This window comes from Hylobates moloch, unplaced genomic scaffold (genome assembly GCF_009828535.3).
Source record: "Hylobates moloch isolate HMO894 unplaced genomic scaffold, HMol_V3 SCAFFOLD_17, whole genome shotgun sequence".
Classification (NCBI taxonomy): domain Eukaryota; kingdom Metazoa; phylum Chordata; class Mammalia; order Primates; family Hylobatidae; genus Hylobates; species Hylobates moloch.
The window spans coordinates 49,509,232-49,533,353 of NW_026652292.1; the positions used below are offsets into that span (position 1 = coordinate 49,509,232).

At 40.0% G+C, this 24,122-nt stretch overlaps 1 protein-coding gene across 7 annotated transcripts in view; it reads right to left on the minus strand.

The window, feature by feature from the left end:
* LIMCH1 (LIM and calponin homology domains 1) overlaps positions 1-24,122 on the minus strand; it is a 344,933-nt gene that overhangs the window by 101,680 nt on the left and 219,131 nt on the right. The gene's annotated exons all lie outside the window — the stretch shown is intronic.

A 24,122-nucleotide genomic window follows, 5' to 3' on the forward strand; every position in this document is an offset into this window, starting at 1 on the left:
ATGCCAGATTCATTTTTTCCCATTAGCTTGACACATTTGTATAAAACTGCAAGTAAAATGCCATTAAAAAGGAAAACTTAGCATTGTTAGGGGGAACTGTACTCAAAAACAGGTATTTCTTATTGCTTCTTTGTCCATGTCTTGTTGCCTAGAACCTGGTTGAAATTGATTTCTTTTCTTTTCTTTTCTTTCTTTTTTTTTTTTTAAAAGGTTTTTCATCTTCAGCAAGTTTTTCTTCTTAATTGATCTTCTAAAATATATTCTTTAGATGTATTTTACATCCTTTATGGATTTTGACTAGTAATACCTCTTTGTGGATTATAAACTGAGTTAAATGCAAGAAAAAAAAATCTAGACTTAATTGAAATGAGAAAAAAGGACAGGGAAAGCTTTTAAAATACTAATGCAAAAGACTGTAAAGAAAGTGAAATTTTCTCTAGCAGATACAAATTTACTTTGAACTGGCAGGCACCATTGACAATTAAGGAGGGGTCTGTCTTCATCTATTTTAAGTCATTAAGTACAAACAAATGCTTCTGAAAGGGATTGCAAATTGTGGGTCATCCTTTTGGAACTCCAGGGTATTAGTCAAGAAGTTTACCAGCTACAAGTCTCTAACTGTCCTCTTCCTAAAAGACTTTTGAAGGTGCTAACTGACCCCATCAGTTAGTGAAAACTACAGGATAGGGAATGTCGGCTCCAGAAGCCAGACTGATGTGAATCCATCTGAATGCTGTGAGAAAGATGCTACAAAAATCTGAAATGATGGTGGTGATTACAGAATCATATATTCACCCACGTGCAATTCAACTTAGTGAACACGGAATATTTCCAGTTACCCAGTTTGCAGTCAGGATTCTAAGATAACCCCCAAGAATCCTGCCCCCAATGTACACACCTCTCCTTGAGTGCAAGTGAAATCTGTGAATATGATGGGCTATAACTCTGTGATATGTCACTAGCAAGTTGACTTGGAGTTAATCAAAAGAAAGATTATCTGATTGGGCCTGACCTAATCAGGGAAACTCTTAGAAGGTGAGGTCAGAATTCATGCTGGCCATGAATTCTATAGCTGCAAGGAGATGAATTCTGTTAACAACCACGAGCTTGGAAGAAGCTTGGAAGACGTTCAGATAGGATCTCAGCCCGCACAACACTTCAATTTCAGTCCTGCAGGACCCTGAGCTAAAAATCCAGTTACACCATGTCCAGACTTCTGACATTCAGAAAATGAGAGATAACCAATGGGTGTTAAAGACGTTAGGTTTTATGCAGTAATAAAAAATTAATACATCCAGGCTCAAAATAACAACAAGAACAATAGCAATAAGTTGCTAACCTTTCTATAGCCCTTATTATTCACCATGCATCATTCCAAGAACTTTACATATATTCACTCATTCAATTCCTGTACAACTTTATGAAAAATTTTGACAGACGAGTGATCTAAGGCACAGAAAAATGAAGCAAATTGTCCAAGATCACACAGCCCCCAAAGGATGGAGGTGCAAAACAACATGTCTTATATGAGGAACTCAAGCATAAAATCTGAGGCCAGCACCAAAGGAAGATGAGGCTATGCAGGTAGAGGCTGATCATAGAGGCCTCGAAGGCCATGGAAGGCAAGTTGCAGAATGTCACAGGGGGGCCATATCTGAGAAGTGAAAACCCAGATCTATGGTGGAAGGAGATTGTTGCAGGTGGGGTTGCAGGGAGGTAGATGGTGTGAAGGAAGTACTAAAAAGGAACAAGATGGGAGACAGGGAGAACAATGAGGAGTTACTACAACTTTATTTTCCCCCAACGAGGGTGCCTTCATCCCAGGATGTTTTCTTTCTGGGTAAAGCCTAGGTCTTTTTTCAGCAGGCAAGAGATGCCATCATTCACAAGACCTCTTGGAGGCTGACAGTGAGCTAGCTGCTCAGACCAAGTCTGATGTCACCTACACCCTCACCAGTTTCTCCTTCAGTTACTTTCCACATTTTTAAATTATCAAATGTAAGAGTTCCCTCCCATCCCGAGTTTTGCAGTTTTCCACTTTCTTGGCCATATATGTTTCATTGATTGACCCTGTCCTAGGTAGAAAAGAAAGGGAAAGAAAGCAAGGATTGAAAAAAGTGGTGATACGGAGTCCTTCTTAAAGGACCCAGATTTTCCAGTTGTGCATTGATCATCCTGTCACTGAATTTAAATATAACATCTTTCTTTCCAAAACACTTATTTGGTCCCAATATTTCAGTTACTTGAAATAAATTGTTTTCAATCCTTTTTTCTAGTTAACTTTGTTATCACACAGACATATCAATTTATCACTGATTTTAGCTATGCAAACCATGCCAGTCTTATTTGCTTCCAGACTTGTCTTTACTCAGTACTCAGACTTTCAATTTGGGTCACATCATTTTCCAGAGACAGCAAAGTCTTCTCCCTGGAATTTTGCTTTTCTTATTGCCAGTGGAAGAAGTACATGTGGATGTTCATTTGGTATGTTTACATGTAAATGATTGGTTAGAAAAATGGTAGAAAAAGAAGGAATAAAAGTCACATACTTTATTATTATTGGAATATTTATGAGCATGTATGGAGATAAAAATTAGTACAATAAAGTATTGCTGAAAAGTGGAAAAATATTTTGTCAATATGAGAATCAACGCTTGCTGGTGAACTTTTTTTTTTTTTTGAGATGGAGCCTCACTCTGTCACCCAGGCTGGAGTGCAGTGTACAGTCTCGGCTCACTTCAGCCTCCACCTCCTAGGTTCAAGCGATTCTCCTGCCTCAGCCTCCTGAGTAGCTGGGACCACAGGCATGAGCCACCATGCCTGGCTAATTTCTGTATTTTTAGTAGAGATGAAGTTTCACCATGTTGGCCAGGCTGGTCTCGAGCTCAAGTGATCTGCCCACCTTGGCCCTGCAAAGTGCTGGGATTACAGGCACGAGCCACCATGCCCAGTTGGTGAATTCTTTTTTAAAAGGCTTTAAAAAATTTACTCATTATTCTTAAGAAAATAGGTTAAAGATTGGTGAAGGCTGTAGATATCAGACCATTAATGGTGAATTATGTAGGGCACTTAATAATATAAACTAAACATTTATAGCTTACACTCTTCAAGCATTTGCCATCTAGCTACCTGGTCTGTTCTGAGGATGTACATGGATTATTTCATTTATTTTCAAAACAGCCATACACAGCAGGTACTGTTATTGTCTCCATTTTCTAGAGGAGTAGTTGAGGCACAGAGAGGTTATGTACCATACCTGTCACCCCGCTACTAAATCCGACTCCCAATTAACTCCACACAGTGGAAAAAACAAAATAGAGTTTCCCCAGATGTTAAAAATCTAAGTCTGAGAAGTGGCAATTCCTTTTCCCACCTCTCCAAATTTCCAGGTGCCTTATTCTGAATTCAGCCTTCCTGAAATTTCCATTTTAGTTCTTTTTCTTCTTGTCTTCTCTTTCTCTGTGATGTTCTTCTTCCTCCTTCCCTCCCACCAGCAAACAAACACACATATATATGCACCCTCTTAACTTACTTGGCTCTGTGACTCTCAAATGCTCCACTGCTCTAGCCTTGAACAATCTTGAGGATACCACATTCAAAAACACATGCACCACTCACTTACAATCCTACCATTCAGGAACAGTAAACCCTTTACCCCATGAGGCAATTCCAAACCAAAGAGTGACTAGTACAGATCCAGGTGAGTCTTCACTTGGGAGTGCAAGTATCCTCTGATTGGCCTTTACACTCTGAGTGCTTTCTGCCCAGAGGAAAGCAAAGGTTGAGTGTTGATGCTCTCTGGGCATCATTTGGCACCACAATAAAGGACAAGACCCGTGACCAGCATGTAGTCCCCTAAGAGGTGCATGACTGTGACCCCCACAGATTGTCAACAAGGTGCTCCTCCTATGTGCATCCCAGACGCACAGATCCGCCCTTGAACACCATGCTGTATTCAGCATGCAGCCTGCAAACACAAACGCTTTGTGCTGACAGCCAGCCCAAACAATTTGGGCTAGAAGATTTAAATAACTGCAGGTCTGTTTCTAGCTTCTTGCTACAACCTAATGATGCTGGAGGGGAGCCAGGCCCTAGGCAGAAGAACAGCCAGAAGGAAGAGCCACCCAGCCAAGAGCTAGCAAGGGCAGCCACTGGAGCAAGCGACAAGGGCTGTGCCTTTAATTACATAAAATGCATCCTGTGAATTCTCATCTGCCTTGCTGTTCACACTGAGGTTTTTCCACATTTACAATTTCCAGCAAAACCCACAACTTAGTGTGTTAACTTTGGAAGCCAAACACTAAAAGTGTCTCAATCCCAAGGGAAAAGAAATACAAGACATTGCTTTACTATAATGGCTATATATTTAGCTCTTACTATCGTGGAGCTAACAAACCCATACATCTTTGCAAGAAGTTTCTAAAGGACTCTTCAAAAAAGTCAATGTCATGTAAAACAAAAATTGGTGATCAAAGCCATCGTGATCAAATGCAGTGTACGATCTTTGATGAGACCCCAGATCCCAAAGGAAAAACTAAATAAGGGTGTAAAAGTCAAATTTAAATATGAACTGCACATTGGATGATATTGTTGAATGAATGTTAATTTTTTAGATGTGATTATGATTTTGCATTTACATGATAGACTGCCTTTATTGTTAAGCATCCACATGAATTATTTAGGAGTGAATTATCATAATGTCGTAACACAATTTTCAAATGGTTCAAAAAAAAGTATGCATGTATATATATGTTCACACATATGGGGGAAGGGAGAGAGAGAGAGAGGTTGCGAGTATGTCTGCCTGTCTGTGAAGACAGAGATAAAGCAAATAGTAAAATAGTAACAAGCAGTGAATCTAGATCAAGGGTCAGTCAACTTTTTCTATAAAGGGTCAGATAGTAAATCTTCTAGGCCTTGTGGGCCATATGGTGGTCTCTGTTAAAATAATTCAACACTGTTGTTGTAACCAGATCATATGTAAACAAACGTGTGTCTGTATTCTAACAAACTTTATTTACGAAAGCAGGCATTGGGTGGATTTGGCCCATAGGCCATAGCTGGCTGACCCTGTATTCGGTTATTCACCCATACCGTTCTTTGAATTTTTCTGTATGTTTGAGATTTTTCCCAAAAAAGGTTGTGAGAAAAGGTTCTTGAATTTCTAAAATATATATTCAACTAGGTAGGATTGTGACTTCATTGGTAAAAATCTATTCCACAAAATTCAAGGAAAAATGGTTGTCACCTCTGAGATGACCACTGCAAAGTCACGGAGGTAAATCCTCAGGTGCTACTGATGGAAAGTTACCATTTCTGGCTAATTGGCAAGTACTGCATAACATGAGTCTCAGTTCAACAGAAAGGCATAACATAAAGTTCCTCAAAGAGTCTATTTTGTACTAGACTAATATTAATATATGAATTTATACCACTGTTTATGTAACTTCCATACATTAAACTCGCCTTGCTCATGGGCCAGTGGTTTCTCATTTCATTGATTTGTGGGCTTGCCTTGTGTATAAAAACATTTCCCAAGGGCTATGGGTAAGACCTGAGCTTGCTACCTTCCCAGGGCCTCTTACTCCAAAGACATCTTTGCAGCTCACTCCCTTTCCTTTCTCACTCCAAAGGCAAGGTGAGGGAATAGCCCAGGATGGTCTCTACCCCAGAGTGTAGCAAAGTTCCTGACATGTAGCAAGTGCTCACTAAATATTTAAATAAACTCAATTCAGTGTGCTAGGTACTCTTCTAAGTATCTGTAACAATGAATAAAACAGAACTCCTTAGTCTTCACAATCCATCAAATAACTGGAATTGTTCAAGATACACATAAACAGAGTTCTGACATCAAATTAGAAAATAGAAGTAAGAGAAGAACAAACATATCAAGGAACAGGGCACAAATAGCTTTTGCAGTTAGAATCCCAGCCTTGTCTGCTTCTTAGCTATGTGTCCTTGGGCATAGTTCCTAACCTTTCTGATCCTCAGATTTCTAACTCGTAAGTTGGGGGACGCCATCGACCTGTAGGGATGTCAAAATTACAGAAAATATACATTAAGAACACAGCTCAGTGTCTGGCACCTTCTGGGCACTCATTGTATGGAAGTTATTATTAAGACGTTCTTGTTCACTCAGGTCAAGAAAGGACCATGGAAGATGCGATGATGAAGAACAGTTTATCCATCTATGAAAAACAGGCACACTGTGTAGGTATAGCCCTTGCCAGTTACATAGGAGATGGCAAAGAAAAAAAAAAAGATAGTTGCTGCTATTGTTACTTAGTTGTTATTAACCACCACCTTGGCAGTTTTATACAAGCAGCCTCAAATTTAGGGGCAGGCTACATACCAAAAGTTCATTTGCAAGGTAGCTGCTTATAAGCCATCACTGTAATTATCCCACAGAAATAAATCCTTGCATGGTGGTTCTAAGTTCAGACCAGAAAAGCCTACTTCATCCAAAGTACACATGAAGGAGAGTAGGAATTACATGATGGAATCTAAAAGCTGGGCAGAACACTTCAGCGGGAAAACATATTCAGAGATGCCAGGTGCACTTCTCCTCTGACTACAGTTGGATCAAGGATCCCAGCAGCTACAGAAGAGGTTTCCTCAGCCCATGGCAGTGCTATCAGAGGGAGAAGGGGGAGGAGGAGAAGGGGGCCTCATCCAGGCCCTTATTCCTCTTTACTTCAGAAGGCAAGCAAGAAGCTCCTTGCTACCTTTCTCTTTCTTCAGTTGTCATTTCCGTCTGCAAAAAGGTTTCTCTCTTTCCTTTATCTCCTACACAGAGCAAGCAGCCTTCTGGCTCTGGGGCGGACACCCTGCATTTGGTAGTTCTCTATGGAAACCAGACAGGGAATGAGAAGCTCCCTTCTGTGCCCAACATTCTTGGCTTTATTTCTTTTACCCCATTAAGGAAAGATCAACATGATCATGGATTTGGGTTTACAGAAAATGAAGGGAATGCTCATTTGGGTTTCAAATGAATCCAGACACCTTTACTGCCAGATATTTAAAATGCAATATATATATAAAGCATCCATATAATTCTCAGTTTCTGTAAATGAGAAGATTAGGTGGAAAATATTAAAATGTAAACTAGAATTACCTCTTTTGCAGTTCTCATTTTTATACATTTTCTATAACAAATATTTGCCCTAAAAATCTTAGTAAGGCCCAGGTGCAGTGGGTCACACTTGTACTGCCAGTGCTTTGAGAGGCTGAGGCAGGAGGATCCCTTGAGGCCAGAAGTTCAAGACCAGCCTGGGCAATAGAGCAAGACTCTCTCTATAAAACGTTTTTTAAAAAATTAGCTGGGCATGGTGGAGCATGCCTGTAGTCCCAGCTACTCAGGAGGCTGGGGTGAGAGAATCACCTGAGCCCAGGAGGTAGAGGCTGCAGTGAGCTGTGACCGCACCACTGTACTTCAGCCTGGGTAACAAAGCAAGACCTTGTCAAGCAAGCAAGCAAGCAAGCAAGAAAAAAGAGAATGAGAAAAGAAAGAAAGAAATTTTAATAAGGACTAGCATAACTCAGAAAGACTTTCAGATTTACAAGTCTATCATAGAAGACCCAGATCTTGTTAGGAAACCCATAACCAACAATAATGTTACTTTTCTATTCTACCTATAAGACTTGTTTTTCTTTTAAACATGGTTTTGATTAGGTTTTCTACATTTAAAGCGAACTCCCTTTAACAGAAATGCAATTAAGAAACTCAGAACTTAAGGAATACATTACCAAAATATCTCCAGGAACTTACCACATAATTAATAGAATTTGGGGATTTCCTGTACCTGCCGTGTGTTCACAGTTGCTGCCTCAGCCTGTATGGGTAACAGTCACACTCCAGTGACTGGCTGATGTCCAACAACAATCAGCACTTGCCAGACTTTCGGTGCATTTTTATTTGCCAGGAGCACTTAATGAGGATACCAGCTCTTCCACTGAGAGAAAAGAGCAACTCATTCTGCCTGGGGGAATTCTGGGGAGGTTTGACCCAGAAGGTGGCAGCTGGGTGGCTGCTTGAAGCAGAAGAAAACATTTTATGGATGGGAAATGAGCAGAAGTGCAGCGGATCACAGAAGAGAAAATGGGAGGTGGGAGGAGAAGAGAACTACGAAAGGTGAGACAGAGGAGGCCTCTGAGTGTCTTGCTAAAGATCTAGACTGTTCTTTAGGCAGTGGGGAAGCCAGACCAGTTCATGAGAACAGGAGTCCTGGGATCCTAGCTTTGTTTTGGGAAAAGATGTCAGGTGCAGTGGGAAAGAGCCAATGGGTGGATGAGAGGGTCCATTTAAGAGGTTACTATAAGATCCCAGGCCTGGCGTGGTAGTTCATGCCCGTAATTTCAGCACTTTAAGAGGCAGGCGGATCACTTGAGCCCAGAAGTTTGAGACCAGCCTGGGCAACGTGGTGAAACCTTATCTCCACAAAAATAAAAAAAGTAGATGGGCCTGGTGGTGCGCACCTTAGACTCAACTACTTGGGAGGATGGCTTGAACCTGGGAGGCAGAAGTTGAAGTGAGCCGTGACTGTGCCACTACACTCCAGCCTGGGCAGGAGCGAGACCCTGTCTCAAAAAAAGGGACAATTAATTAATTAACTAATTTTAAAAGATCCCAGAGAGAGCTAAACCAGAGGGGGAAGATATGAGCACCTCTCTTTGGATTGGCCATTGAGTGGATGTGGGGATAGAGGACGAGGGGAAAGATGCGGTTTCAGGTAATGCCATGGTTTTTAGCCATTAAGATTGTCCTAAGGAACAGGAGCAAGAGGAGATCTGTGAGGAAGGGAAATAAATTGGGAGCACTCTATATTTAGACAGCCCTAGCTCATCGGGGACTTATATTTGGGTTTGGAGTTAAGAAGCAAGGCCCCTGCAGAATGTGTAGGTTTGGGAATCACCAGCCCAGGAACACAGGAGAAGCCGAGGGAAAGCAGGATGTTTCCTGGGAGAGGTCAGACGCAGAATGAGCGAGGCTAACCCAGAGACATCATCCACATGTAAAGGACAGTTAGAGGAGGACGAGTTCATCGTGCCCGAAGAAAAGCAAACATAAGCAGGAGAACCAGGGAAGCCAGCGCCAGGGAAGCCAGACCACAGCACTGTTTCAGGAAGCACTGTGTGTGTGGAGTCAAATGCCACACCACCACACTGAGGATCCCAGCTCTGCCCCTTCCTGGCTGAATAACCTAACCTTTCTCTGTCCCAGGTTTCTCTTCTAAAAGCCTATGTCCTTACAAGTCCTATAGAACCTGTTACCCACTACATTTCTGATCACATCTCCAAGGCTCTCCCCCACCCACCACCCCCGATGGGGCTTCAGCCAGGCACCTGCTCACTGGTCCTCAGACATGCCAGGTGAGCTCCTGCCAGGGCCTTTGCACTGCTCTCTCGCTCTCTTTTAACCTAGATATCACCTAGAACAACAATAACTGGGGCATAAGAAGTAAATGCTCCTCCTCTTTGACCTTAGTCCCTCTTCTTCCAGGATTCTCATTCTTTCTCACCTATAACACCTGCCCTTTCATTTACAAACTTTGCTCTTTTCTCTCAGTCCATTTCTCTCTCCCCTTGTTGCCTTATTTCCTTCATGATCCAGTCTAGGCCACTGCATGTAACTTCGGCATCCCCACCTCTTTGTCATTCTGTAAGAGAACAAGGACTAGGAGGAGGAAATAACACAGATGAACAGTTAGCCTGGGACAATAAGCCTTGGCATTGAACCCAGCCATCTCTTGCCTCCACTGGAAGAAGGATAAGCCGTCTCTCTACATGGAGAGACATCAGCTGGGATAACACTCCTGACCCTCCCTCCTCCTTTGCTAAGTTGGTTTGGGAGAAGAAATGGGACATCTCTACTCAGCCATTTCCTTTCCATGAAGACAGGCTCTCAGTCTCTGCCATGTGGTAAGGGGCCTCTCTCTGTGGGGGAGGCCTGTGGTTGCCCAGCTGTGCCAGAAATGGGTGGATAAATTCATTTAATTCAGGAATGAGGACTGGCAAACCCACTTGGTTGAAGCACTAAACTCATGTTCTCCAATTTGTTCCACGAGAAGTCAAGATGATATTGTGATCTCTGCCTGACTCCCATGTCTCAGCTAGAGGAGGAAGAGGGGAATATTATTTATCACCCTAAGTCCCTAATGCTTCGCTCCCTGTGCTACTGGACATAATGCTGCCATGATTGGGCCTGGAGCTGCCACAAATTTATGAGCTCCCACATCAGTAGGCTCCTGGATCCACTTATTAATCCTTCCAGGCATCCTTGGTCAGCCCCCTCTTCCAATCTTGGAAGAAGTGTGAACAAGCCTCCTCTACTTCCTTCCACCTCTCTGCCATGCCTTCACCTTCTTCTCACTCACAGATGTCATTAGCCCCCAAGATTTAAATCCCCTTACTTCACCCATCCTATATTCTGTATCTAAAAATTATTTTTTAAAAAGAATATAAAGTTTGATATGTTACGGTATTTTGAAATAATCTGCTCTACTGTTTTTCAACAATGGGGGCAAAGTGTGAGTCTGGGTTAGAATGATGATGAGTCAGTGCTTAGGCTATGTTAACTTTGATTTTTAAAGCTTATTCAAAGCTATCCATGGCATACTTGCTGTTTGAAAGGTAGTATGTTAAGTGTTTTGAGCAGGAAGGGGTCATAAGAGACTCTTATTTGCAAGTGAGAGAAATCCAGATGTAAATAGGCATATATTGGATTACCGAGTCCAGTATGACCCAGCAGGGCACAGGGTGGGGATGCAGCTGACCCACACTGAAACAGCTGTAAACCAAGGCCTCAGGTACTGGGGCCCTGGACTTACTTAATCTCTTGTCTGCCCACTCTGCATGTTGGCTTATTGGCTCTTGCTGTTCATAAGTTTCTTCCACATGAACCTCTAGTTCCCAAGTTTCATTATTGAAGGCTGGCACCCCATCAGAGGACTGACTCTCTTCTCACTTGCAGTTTGAAAAACATCCCAGGAAAAGGCCCATATTGACCTGTCTAGGGTCAAGTTCCCTCCACAGTAGCTAATGAAATAGGATAGAAAAGACTGTGAATCCTTGGCCAGGGAGGAGTACAGGAGGAATAGTTTCCAAAAGAAGGAAAATGAGACTCCCTAGGGCAGACAAAACTATCAGTACTGGCTGCACTCACAAAAGTGGATCAGATGTGGATTTTTCTTTCCAAGTTTTAGAGTAGAATGTGAATTACTACTATCATTTTTAGCATACAAACTGATCAAATTTGGTTTTGCTTTAAAGATATTCTTTTGGAACTATGCACTAAGCTGTAATGCTGCTTCCATTTGCTGAAGTTAACAGTCTTGATGTCAAAGAGGACCAACTACAAAATGAAGTGAGCATACATTACTTAATTAACTCCGCTTGGAAGAGCTTTGGAAGCACGATTCCTTGCCAGCATAGCATATATTAATTATTTTTTCCTCATAGCACAGTTAGGGAAATAGAATGCCCAACCCCAAAGACTCCGTTGGCTCTTGCACCTTGATTTTATCTCTTTCTGGATTCCAGACTCATGACCATCCATTCAGCAGCTGTATTGCCTCTCAAGGACTTGACATTCAAGCTCATTTGAGGGGCAATACCACAGTGCAGCCTATCAGGAAAACTGTCTGGATTCCAAGGAATCTATCCCTCCAAAAAATTACTGAACTATTCCCCAGGCTACTTAAACTAACCCTAAAACCCAACATATACATTAGTATATTATATGGCCAGATTGTTTTCCAACATAATTCACTAGTTGCATTTTGGGAATTGAATGAAAAATACCTTCACTTATTTTAGAATAAAACTTCTTAAACTATCTATCATATTCCATTAAACAGTTCCCGTATATTTGACATGTAAAATATGACTGAGAGCAGCGATAAACTGTGGTCTGTGGATTGCTATGGGTTTGGTACTGGTCCATGATGAAATAACTGCAGAATTGAAAATAAGCATTTAGGCCAGGCACAGTGGCTCATGCCTATAATCCTAGCACTCTGGGAGGCCAAAGCAGGTGGATTGCTTGAGAGGTTCGAGACCAGTGCAGGCAACATGATGTGATCTCATCTCTACAAAAAAATGCAAAAATTAGCCAGGCATGGTGACATGCGCTTATAGTCCCAACTACTTGGGAGACTGAGGTGGGAGGATTGATGGAGCCCAGGAGGTTGAGGATGCAGTGAGCTGAGATCACGCTACTGCACTCTAGCCTAGGCGACAGAGTGAGACCCTGTTTCAAAAAGGGAAGGGGAGAGGAGGGGAGGGGAGTGGAGGGGAGGGGAGGAGAGGGAGCTGAGGGGAGGAGAGGGAAAGGAAGGGAAAGGAGAAGAGAGGAGATGAAAAGAGAAGAGAAGACAGAAGAGAAGCGAAGTGAAGCATTTAAAAACTTTTATAACAATTTGGTATTCTAATCACATCCAACTCTGTGATCAATGAACTCATTTCATTGAATAGGGAGTATACCATTTCGGATTTTTTCCAACCTACATGAGTCATATATTGTGCTGAACTGTGTAATCAATGGTAGTAGAATCACGTATCAGTCTGAGTTGGGTTGGAAGTTAAACAACAACAATAATAACAGGCAAATCAAACACAATGAGATATCGCTTCACACTCATTAGAATGCCTATTTTTAAAAAGACAGAAAATAACAAGTGTTGATGAGAATACAGAGAAACTAGAACCACTGTGCACTGCTAGTGAGAATGTAAAATGGTGTAACTGCTATGGAAAACAGTTTGATGTTTCCTCAAAAAGTTAAACACAGGATTACAATATGATCCAGCAATCCCGCTTTTAGGTATACGCCCAAAATAACTGAAAGCAGAAACTCAAATAGACACTTGCACACTAAAGTTTATAATGGCCAAAATGTGGAGACAACCCAAATGTTTGTCAGCAGATGAACAGATAAACAAAATGTGGTCTATACATACAGTGGAATAGTATTTAGCCTCATAAAGAGATGACATTTTGACATATGCTACAATGTAAATAAATCTGGAAGATATTATGCTAAGTGAAATAAGCCAGACACAAAAGGACAGATATTGCAGGATTCCACTTATACATGAGGTACTTAGAGTAGTCAAATTTGTAGAGACAGAAGGTAAAACAGAGGTTACCAGGGTCTGAGGTAAGGGTAGGGGATAATGGGTAGTTGTTGTTTAATAAGTAAAAAGTTTTAGTTTGTGATGATGAAAAAGTTCTCAAAATAGTGCTATAGACTGAATGTTTGTGCCCATCAATGTGATGGTATTTGGAGGTGGAGTGTTAGGAAGTGATTAAGTCATGAAGGTGAGCCCTCATAAATGGGATTAGTGCTCTTTTAAAAGAGACCCCAGAGAGCATCCTTGCCCTTTCCACCATGGAAGGACAAAGAAAGAAGATGGTCATCTATGAACCAGGAAACAGGTCCTCACCAGATGCCAAATCTGCCAGTGCCTTGATCTTGGACTTCCCAGCCTCCAGAACTGTGAGAAATAAAGTTCTGTTGTTTATAAGCCACCTAGTCTATATATTTTGTTATAGCAGCCTGAACAAACTAAGACAAATGGATAGAGATGACAATTGCATAACACTGTGAATATAACTTACTAAACTGTACGCCTAAAAATGGTTAAAATGGTCAATTTTGTTAGGTATAAAAATGCAAAACAAACAAACAAAAAAAAACAGCAATAAACACATCACAGAGTCCTAGAGGATATGTCCCAGGAGATTCTGGATCAAATAAAGTTTGGAAAATGCTGCATAAAACATTCCCCACTTGGAGTTCATAACGTTTAGACTAACAGTTCTGAGACATTCTTACTAAGAGACTCTTAATTTTAACTCAGCTTTTCCTAAACTTATTAGACTTCAGAATCCCTTTTTCCATCATACACCTTTTAACAGCTCATAAAGCACAGTTTAAGAAATGTTGAGCCAGATGAACTACTGAAACACAGTTTATATTTTCACATCATATTCAAATAGGAGTCAAATAGTCATCACACTTTGGTTGTGGCTCATCATCTAAAACTCAACGTTCAATCCATTTCTATACTGGCATTGCCAACCAACCCCCAAGACATGTGAGACAAATAGGAGTCAAACATCAAGGTCTGATTCATCTCTGCGTACTTCAATCTTTGCAACAAAGGATATATTCCACACTTGTCTCTATAGGGCTGCAGGTTAAGACAATGATTTACTAGTTAGGGGTGACCCCAGGAACAAAGTATTTCATAGTCCAGGTCAGACATGTGGATGACATTAGGAAAAGAAACAGGCGTATAGAGGTCAAATGAGTGTGAGAGCAAAGAGCCATGTCAATAGATCTAAACACCATTACCCCGATCATATTTACAGATCACAACCTCTCTACTGAGAAGGCTAAAAAGTCAGCCAGAAAGGAAACACCACAAAATAAAAAAACCCAAAACAAACCTGAAGTAATTTCGGTACTCGGAAATTTCAACTGGAGAAAAGTCCTCTTGAATATTCTGCTGATATTAAAATGTGTATGAAAGGAAGAAGAGATATGTAGGGTACAAATTCAAAGCAAAAAAAAAAAGAGAGAGAGAAATCAGGTGGAAATATCACCACCACTCCTTTTATGTTTTCAAGTTTATCAGGTGCCTAACCCAGGTTGGGGCTGCCTTTACTATTCCAATGTTTTTCTATGTAATTCAAAAAAGGTGTGGAGAAAAGCTTGTCTTCATATAACTCTAGATTCTCAACATTGTAATCATGCACAAGTGGAAACCACATTTCATCGTCAAGGAATGTTGGAAAAAAAAAGTATATTCAAAATAATAAATTTTCCATGGATACTGGCTTCTTCTTTCCAACTTAGTGTTTGACCTAATTTATACAGTAAATCTAATGGGGGAAGTTATCTCTCCCAAATAGCACCTAGCACATTCTTGGCAACTAAAATGAGTTAACACATTGCATATGCTGTTCCTGTTCACAAAACAAGATATCTGAGAAAAAGGTCACCACGGAGGGGGAAGAGAGGAGATGGGTGAACATAAGGAGTGTTGAGAGCCACCAGTGTGACTGCAGAGGACCCTTTCCTAAGCACTCAGGTTTGGGAAGATATACACAGGGTTTCCTAAGGACAAGAAGTACTAAGGCCCTATAAGGTGTGTGGGGCTTTGCAATTTCTTCCACATTTAGTTCTCACAACCTAGCCCTAAGTGTGCCTACCCTCACAGATGTAGAGAAAGATGTTTAAAATAAGTTCCATAGAGTTATTGTTTGATAGGAACAGAGTTTCAGTTTGAGACGATGAAAAGTTACAGGGAAAGATGGTGGTGATGCTTGCACAGCAATGCAAATGTATTAACGCCATTGAACTGTCCACTTAAAATGATTAAAATGGTGAAGTTTGTTATATATATTTTACCACAATAAAATAAAGTTCAGTAATGTTCCAAGGGCACACAACACACCCATGACAAAGCTAACAGGTATGCCAGTCTGATTCAAAAGCCATACATAGTCTTTCCCTCCAACTTACAAAATACTGCTGAAGATGATGATAATGATAATTATAAATATCAACATCATGATCATCATCATTACTGACTTATTGAGTGCAGTCTATGTGTAAGACACTGTTCTAAGCAATTTATGTATATATACATACTAAAGCTTCATGTCAACCCTATGAGGTAGATACTATTATTATCCCCATTTTCCAGATGAGAAAGTGAACTACAGAGACATAATGTAATGTGCTTAACGGCACACATGTAAATGGTTGAATCAACATAAATGGTTGAATCAAATCCTGGCCGTCTGACTCCAGAATCCCTACCCCTTACCACTACACTGCGTTGCCTCCTGGTCTATAAATTTAGGCACATAGCATATAAAGACATAAACCTCACTAGCCTGAAGATGATGCCCAAACCAAGCATGTCAATAGGTTATAAATAATGTTTACATGGGCTAATAAAAGTGAATTGCCACATAGTCTCTCAGGAGTATATTCCAAAGACCAGCTTCAGTACCACCTTCCATCTAGTTTTCCATGTGTGCCTGTGGATCATGATTCCTTGGCACCATCTCAACCATGGTGGTAGGAACAACATACACATGCAGCTCTGGGTTATGGTTAAAGCCTGTGGCTTAGTTTTCCATTATTCCATGAGTTATCATGCAGGAATTCACACTCATGCATGTACCAACTATTTTAGGACTAGCACTATGGCTAGCACACTACACATTTTAAGCAAGTCTTTTTTTTAATTCACTTGGAAGAGTTTAAATAACATGTTCATTGCAGTGTTATTAGCAATAGCCAAAATATGGGAACAACCTACGTGTCCTTCAGTGGACGAACGGATAAAGAAAATCTGACATATATATTCACAATGGAATATTAGCCATAAAAAGAAGGAAATCCTGTTATTTGTGAGAACGTGGATGAACTTTGGAGGACATTATGCCAAGTGAAATAAGCCAGACTCAAAGGCAAATTCTGTATGATCTCACTTGTGGAGTTTTTTTTCTTTTCTTTTCTTTTCTTTTTGAGACAGAGTCTTGCTCTGTTGCCCAGGCTGGAGTGCAGTGGCGTGATCTCGGCTCACTGCAACCTCTGCCTCCTGGGTTCAAATGGTTCTCCTGCCTCAACCTCCTGAGTAGCTGGGACTACAGGCGCATGCCACCACGCCCAGCTAATTTTTGTACTTTTTAGTAGAGACAGGGTTTCACCATGTTGGCCAGGATGGTCTTGATCTCTTGACCTCGGGATCCACCCGCCTCAGCCTCCCAAAGTGCTGGGATTACAGGTGTGAGCCACTGCGCCCGGCTATCACTTGTGGAATTTAAAGTCACTGAACTCACAGAAGCAGAGAGTAGAATTGGGGTTGCCAGGGGCTGTAGGAAATAGGGAAATGTTGGTCAAAAGGGTATAATCAGTAATAAGATGTATAAATTCTGAGGACATAATGTGCAGGATGGTGACTATAGTTAATAACACTGTATTGTATACTTGAAATTTGCTAGGAGAATAGATCTTAAGTGTTCTCACTGCATTTGCAGTGATGGATGTGTTAATTAGCTCAATTGTGATAGTCATTTCACAGTGCATACATATATCAAATCATGATGTTGCACACCTTAAATATATACAAGTTTTATTTGACAACTATCCCTCAATAAAGCTAGAAAACAGATAGATGATTGATAGACGGATGGACGGACAGACAGACAGACAGACAGTTTTCCTGTCTTCAAAGGTTAGCTCTGTAACCATCTGGCTCTGGAATCCTTTTGAATGCTAACTCTTTATCCAGTATCTTCTACAGTAATTGGTATAGTCAAGGTTTCTACTTCTGGGATCAATTTTGATCATTTATATTTTGCTGAAAAATCATCCTTTTCTGCTGGTTTTCAAACCTCTTACCATGAGTTTGTTTATACAAGTATCAAAATGATTTTAACTTATCTTCTATTTATTGGTTTGCCATTTATTTTCTTTGTCTTTAGTTTGTACTCCTTTGCTATCTTATTTTCCCTTAATTGGGCTTTTAACAGATTTATATATTTTACTGGTCTTTCCAAAGAACCAGCTTTTGGATTTATTTATCCGTTATTCCATCCCTTTAATTTCAGCTTTTATCTTTATTAATTCCTTCTTCCTGTTTTTTTAGGTTTATTGTTTCTCTTTATTTCTTAAGCTGAGTAATGACTTGTCTTATTTTCTCTTTATTCTTTAGTAAGGAATAGAAAATTTCCTCTGTCTTTCACTGTGCTTAGAAGTTTTGATAATAAAATATTCTTTTTTCTTTCTTCTCTGATAACTCTCACTTCCAATGAAAATGGAAGTGATGATGTCAATATTTTCTTTGGTTTTCTTTTTGATTCCAGGTTTATCAGTGAGTGTGTTTCATAATTTGCAAGTGGGTAACATTTTTTAAATTGCCTTGTTATTATTTCTATACCCATTGCATCATGATCAGAGAGTGTGACCCGTTAAATATCTCCATTTTCTTCGAGCTTTTGAAGGATTTCTTTGTGGCCATGATTCAGGGGAAGGAGAGTGACAGTACATGTTCCATGGACATTTAACTGTCTATTTTTATACGCTGACCATGATCTTTGAAAACGGACACGAAACGCATTCACTTAAGGATTGTTCTATAGGACACCTCACATGATGTGGTGAGAAAACACATGAGATTTGGAATTTTAAAATCCTGTCTCCTTCATGCATAGGCCTGGAACTCAGTTACCCTGTGTGTCAAATGTAAATTGTACCTGCCTGCCTTACCACATTACTAGTGAAAATTAAATGAGCCTGGTGGTGCCCTCCCCAAAGGCTGTGCCTCCCCAAAGTCCCAGTTCACTATTGAAATACTGCAGCTCCTCTGCAGCCCTGGTAAGCAACAGAAAAGCCTTCAAATGGAGACTGGGTCTTGTCAGGCACCACAGACCATGAAGTATTGAGAAACGAACACACCGCTGCACGTATGTTACACGTGCCAAGAGGATACCAGAGAAAGGCAATCATCCCCTATCATGCATCCTTTGAAGCAGTTAAGTGTTTTAAATTCCTTAAAACACTGAGTGTACAGTGAGGGAGGAGAGAAAGGACTTAAAGCAATTTTGCTGTTACACTCAGCAGTGTAAAGAATAGTTTTGAAACTAAAGACTGATTGAGAAGGACATCAAAAGAGCTTGATTTGTTTGATGTTTAGACACATGTATGTGATGCAGATCACTGTTGCATTAACGATGACCGTCTGTACGCCAGATGGACTGCACAACTATGTCAAGAGACATCCGACACAGTGCCATTTGAAAAGCAGATTAAGGTAAAACCATCCTAACACAAATGATTCCCCCATCTCATGTTTAAGGGTGCAACACGCTATTGTGAGTTAAAATAATTCAGAAAATTGCAATTAACTTTTAAGACCTTTCCTGTCTCAGTAAATGCCACTGTGTAAGGATCAGAAGTGGTGACATTATGCCCGATCAATTTCAGTGACTACGCCAGACGCTTACGGAACAAGAGGTGGTAAACAGCCCTGACATTCAGAGGTCAAAGTCAAGTATAATCTAGCAGCTGGCCTGTAGACTTACATAATCATTTTAGACTTGACATTTCTGTAACAGCTCTTACTCTGAGCACCTTGACTGGCAAAAAGAAGAAAGCCAAGATATGTGCTACTCCATTCTCCCAGAACCTTCTTTTAAGGTTTTGGTCCCATTTAAAAAAAAAAATCACACATTTGTCTTCTGTTAGTTTTATTCATGAGAAATATAAATAGAGCTGGGCGCAGTGGTTCACATTTGTAATCTCAGCAGTTTGGGAGGCCGAGGCAGGAGGATCCCTTGAGGCCAGGAGTTTGAGACCAGCCTGGAAAACATAGTGAGACCCTGTCTCTATAAAAAAATTTAAAAATTAGCCAGGTGTGGGTTTGCATGCCTGTAATCCTAGCTACTGGGTCACTTGAGCCCAAGAGTTCAAGGCTACAGTGAGCTATGACTCCATTGCACTCTAGCCTGGGCAACCAAGTGAGACCCTGCCAAAGGAGGGGAGGGGAGGGGAGGGGAAGGGAAGGGGGAAAAGAAGAAAAGAAGGAATACTAACAGTCAATAAATGTGTGGGGGGAAATTTGGCCTACTCCCCAAAAACATTTTAATGCTAATTAAAACAACAGCAGAGAAACAGTTTTACCCATCAAATTGGCCAAGATGAATAAGAATTATAAGATCCAGTGTTGGGAAGATATAAAGAAGTTGACAGTCTCAGATTCAGCTATCAAGGGTGTAAATTGGTTCTATACTATATTTTAGAAGACTGATTTAGAAATTGATATGGTTTGACTATGTCCCCATCCATATCTCATCTGGAATTGTAATTTGAATTGTAATCATCACATGTCAAGGGAGAGGCCAGGTGAGAGGTGATCGGCTCATGGGGGCAGTTTCCTCTATGCTGTTCTCATGATGATGAGTGAGTTCTCACGAGATATGGTTGTTTGATAAGTGTCTGGTGCTTCCCCCGTCTCTCTCTCCTCCTGCCATGTAAGATGTGCTTTGCTTCCCCTTCACTCTATGCCATGATTGTAAGTTTCCTGAGGCCTCCTCAGCATGCAGAACTGTGTCAATTAAACCTCCTTATAAATTACCTAGTCATCTTAAAACAATATACATGAAAATAATTCAGTAAGCATTGTAGGGCTAGTATAGAAATGGGTGCCAAAAGCCTTAGGATTTTGCATTTGTTGGATTCAGATACTCTCTTTTGAGGAATCTATCCTAAAGAAATACAAATGGACATTCACAAAGATTTTTATGAAAGAATGCCCATTGCAACATTGTTTAAAATGAAAAACTGGAACAACATAAATATTCAACAACAAGAGATTGCTTAAATAGAATTATGGTATATACTTACGTTGGAAATTATTATGGTATATACTTATGTTGGTATATACTTATGTTAGGCATTAAAATAATTTGAAGAAGTTTAATCCTGAAGTCCAAATGATGCCAATATTCAAAAAGATGTGTATAAAAAAACCACTTGTGGCAAGGCGTGGTAGCTCACACTTATAATCTCAGTGCTTCGGGAGGCCGAGGCTAGAGGATTGCTTGAGCCCAGGAGTTCAAGACAGCATGAGCGACATAGGGTGACCCCATCTCTACAAAAAATTTAAAAATCAGCCAGGTGTGGTGGCACATACCTGTAGTCTCGGTTATTCAGGAAGCTGAGATAGGAGGATCACTTGGGCCTAAAGGGTTGAAGCTGCAGTGAGTTGTGATCATGCCACTGCGCTTCAGCCTGGGTGAGAGAGCAAGACCTTGTCTCAAAAAATAAATAAATGAATAAATCACTTGCAACTGAACTATTTGGAATAAGCACTGTTAACACTAGGAGGTATAATTTTAAAGTTGTTTTTCTATATAGATAAATAATTTTTCCTCCCTTTCTAAAATTCTGGGCCTTCCTAATAGGTAATTTATTCACATGGTTAAAAAAGTACAGAAACGGGTATACTGTAAAGTTTCCCTCTTAGTTCTGGCCTCCAGCCATCAAGATTCCAAGCCCCAAAACAACTAATATTTTCAGTTTCTTATACGTATTTCCAGAAGTATTTGGTGTACAGTCATCTCTTGGTACACGCAGGGAATTTGTTCCAGGACCCCTAAGTATATTAAAATCCATGTGTACTCAAGTCCCACAGTGAGCCCTGTGGAGCTCACAGATAGGAAAAGACAGCCCTCCATACGTGAGGGCTTAACATCCTGGGAATGCTGTATTTTTTTAATCTGCATTTGGTTGCACATTTGGAACACTCAGATGCAGTGGCCTACTAAAGAAAATCTGCATATCAGTGTATTATCGACAGTCAATTCTGTTTATGAATCTCCTTATACATATTCCACATCCTCCTCCATATTTTAATATTTTAAAACCCAATGTAGGTACATCTTGCCTTTTTTTTAATTAGTCAAAGATAAAGAATGCCATCATTTAAAAAAATTATTATATGGCATTCCATAGTAAGACTACACTCAAATTAGGCTAAACACAAAATTTACTGGCCAAATCAAGATACTTTTGAAAGGGAAGAGCATGCTATTCCTAACTACTGCAGAACAACAGACATAAACAAAGACCGTCCCCGCCAAACCTGGATGAATGATCATCCTAACCATAAATGACCACAACTAATTTTACCATTTCTCTGTTGATGGACACTTACGTTATTTTTAATCACATGCTATCACAAAAATGCTGCAATGAAAACCTCTTTATGCACGTCATTTCACATAAATGGAAGTGCATCTGTAAATTATAACACTTAGAATTCTGAGAAGTTGCTTAGTCAAAGGATATCTGCATTTTTTAAATGTGATAGGTATTTCCAGATTGTCCTCCCAAAAGGTTGTCATCGTTTTCATTTTTTCTGACATAAGCAAGTATTGCCTTTATAATAAGATAAAACAATAAGTTACTTTTGAAATTTAAAAAAAGTCTATTGTATATTGAGCAAGTTTAAAGCACTCGATCATAAACACATATAGAAACACAAGACTGGAAATAATTAAAGTTAAATGTATTTGGACAAACAGAAGTTTCAAAAACAAACATAAACCTCACAAGAAATATGCACAAATCAACAGGTTATGCAGACGGTGAACTAACAAACACTTTGTTAATATCACTGTGAGCGTCCCATCCCCCTTTTATATCTTACACATTCTTCCTTTTGTCCAACTAGACAAGTTAGTTTTCATTTGAAGTCAATAAATGACAACAAATGGCTGACAGAAGCCTGCCTTTTTTCTTCTTGGAGAACAAATCGTTCCAAAAAGGTTATTCTTCTACTTAGAGGCAGCTATTGTAGTACCAACTGTGGCCATGACAGGTGATGGACCTGAAGCCCAAAGTATAGGGGAATCTCCTATAAGATTAACAGGCTGGGAGTATCTGCTAGAATTGTGCGATCTCAACATTGCAAGCAGCAAATATCTACTACCACCAGATACATTCCCGCTTTGTGTATTTAAGCTCAAGGAAAAAAAGACACAGCTCCTTTCACATATAAAAAATAAAACCCACACTTGCCAAAATGTGTTTTTAAAATCTCATATATTTTGGCCCTAACCTTAAACATCTTCCTACTACTCGCAAGATGCGCCTGATATGAGCTTTATATATAATCGTATAAACTTGTATGCCAAGTAGTTACAAACTAAGTACAGAGTGTTCTCAAACATGACAGATTTCCTTTTTTTCTTTTACTGCTTTTTTGATTTTTTTTTTTTTAATTATACTTTAGGTTTTAGGGTACATATGCACAATGTGCAGGTTTGTTACATATGTATCCATGTGACATGTTGATTTCCTGCACCCATTAACTCGTCATTTAGCATTAGGTATATCCCCTAATGCTGTCCCTCCCCCCTCCCCCAACCCCACAACAGTCCCCGGAGTGTGATGTTCCCCTTCCTGTGTCCATGAGTTCTCATTGTTCAATTCCCACCTATGAGTGAGAACATGCGGTGTTTGGTTTTTTGTCCTTGCGATAGTTTACTGAGAAAGATGTTTTCCAGTTTCATCCATGTCCCTACAAAGGACATGAACTCATCATTTTTTATGGCTGCATAGTATTCCATGGTGTATATGTGCCACATTTTCTTAATCCAATCTATTGTTGTTGGACATTTGGGTTGGTTCCAAGTCTTTGCTATTGTGAATAGTGCCGCAATAAACATACGTGTGCATGTGTCTTTATAGCAGCATGATTTATAGTCCTTTGGGTATATACCCAGTAATGGGATGGCTGGGTCAAATGGTATTTCTAGTTCTAGATCATGACAGATTTCTATGAGCACTTTTTAAAGAATGTCATAGCCGCGTGATGAAACAGTGTTTGAAAATTATTTGCAAAAGAATACACCCCTGAATGAACCCAATTTTTAAAAAAATCAAACTTGTAATGGGTTTGTGAAACTATAGCACCATGCTGGCACATAATAAATATTTACTGAATGACTGCATTTGGGGTGAGGCAGATATCTACCCATTCAAACCATACCTGATGAAATAATACAGAGCTAACAGGTAAAAACAGCACTTTCTCAATCACAATGCCTTTAAAAATCAGCGATGCTTTTTAAAAAATGCTGTCTGGTCAGTGTCTTCATACTTAACACAGTAACAACAGCTACTAGTCAGAATAATTATATTAGTCTTCTACCAATAGATATTTAGAGGTTACAGGTTGTTTCCAATCGTTTGCTACTTCAAAATATGCCGCAATAAATTTTGTGTGTGTGTGTGTGTGTGTGTGTGTGTGTGTGTGTGTGATTTCACATAATTGGGAGTGCATCAGTAGGATTTAAAAAGCCATAGAAATGAAATTGTGCTGAGTATTTCACAGACGTTATTCTTTTCATTCTCACAACAGCCCTCCAAGATGAATTCAGTGGTTCCTAACTGACAGATGAGGAAATTAAAACCTAAAGCTCAGAGTGGTAAAATGATTTCTCCAAGGTCATACGGCCCGCAAGTGGTAGAGATGGGATTTAAACCTACTCCCAAGTGCCCAACCTATTTTGCTCCCTTACACAGTCTCATAAAT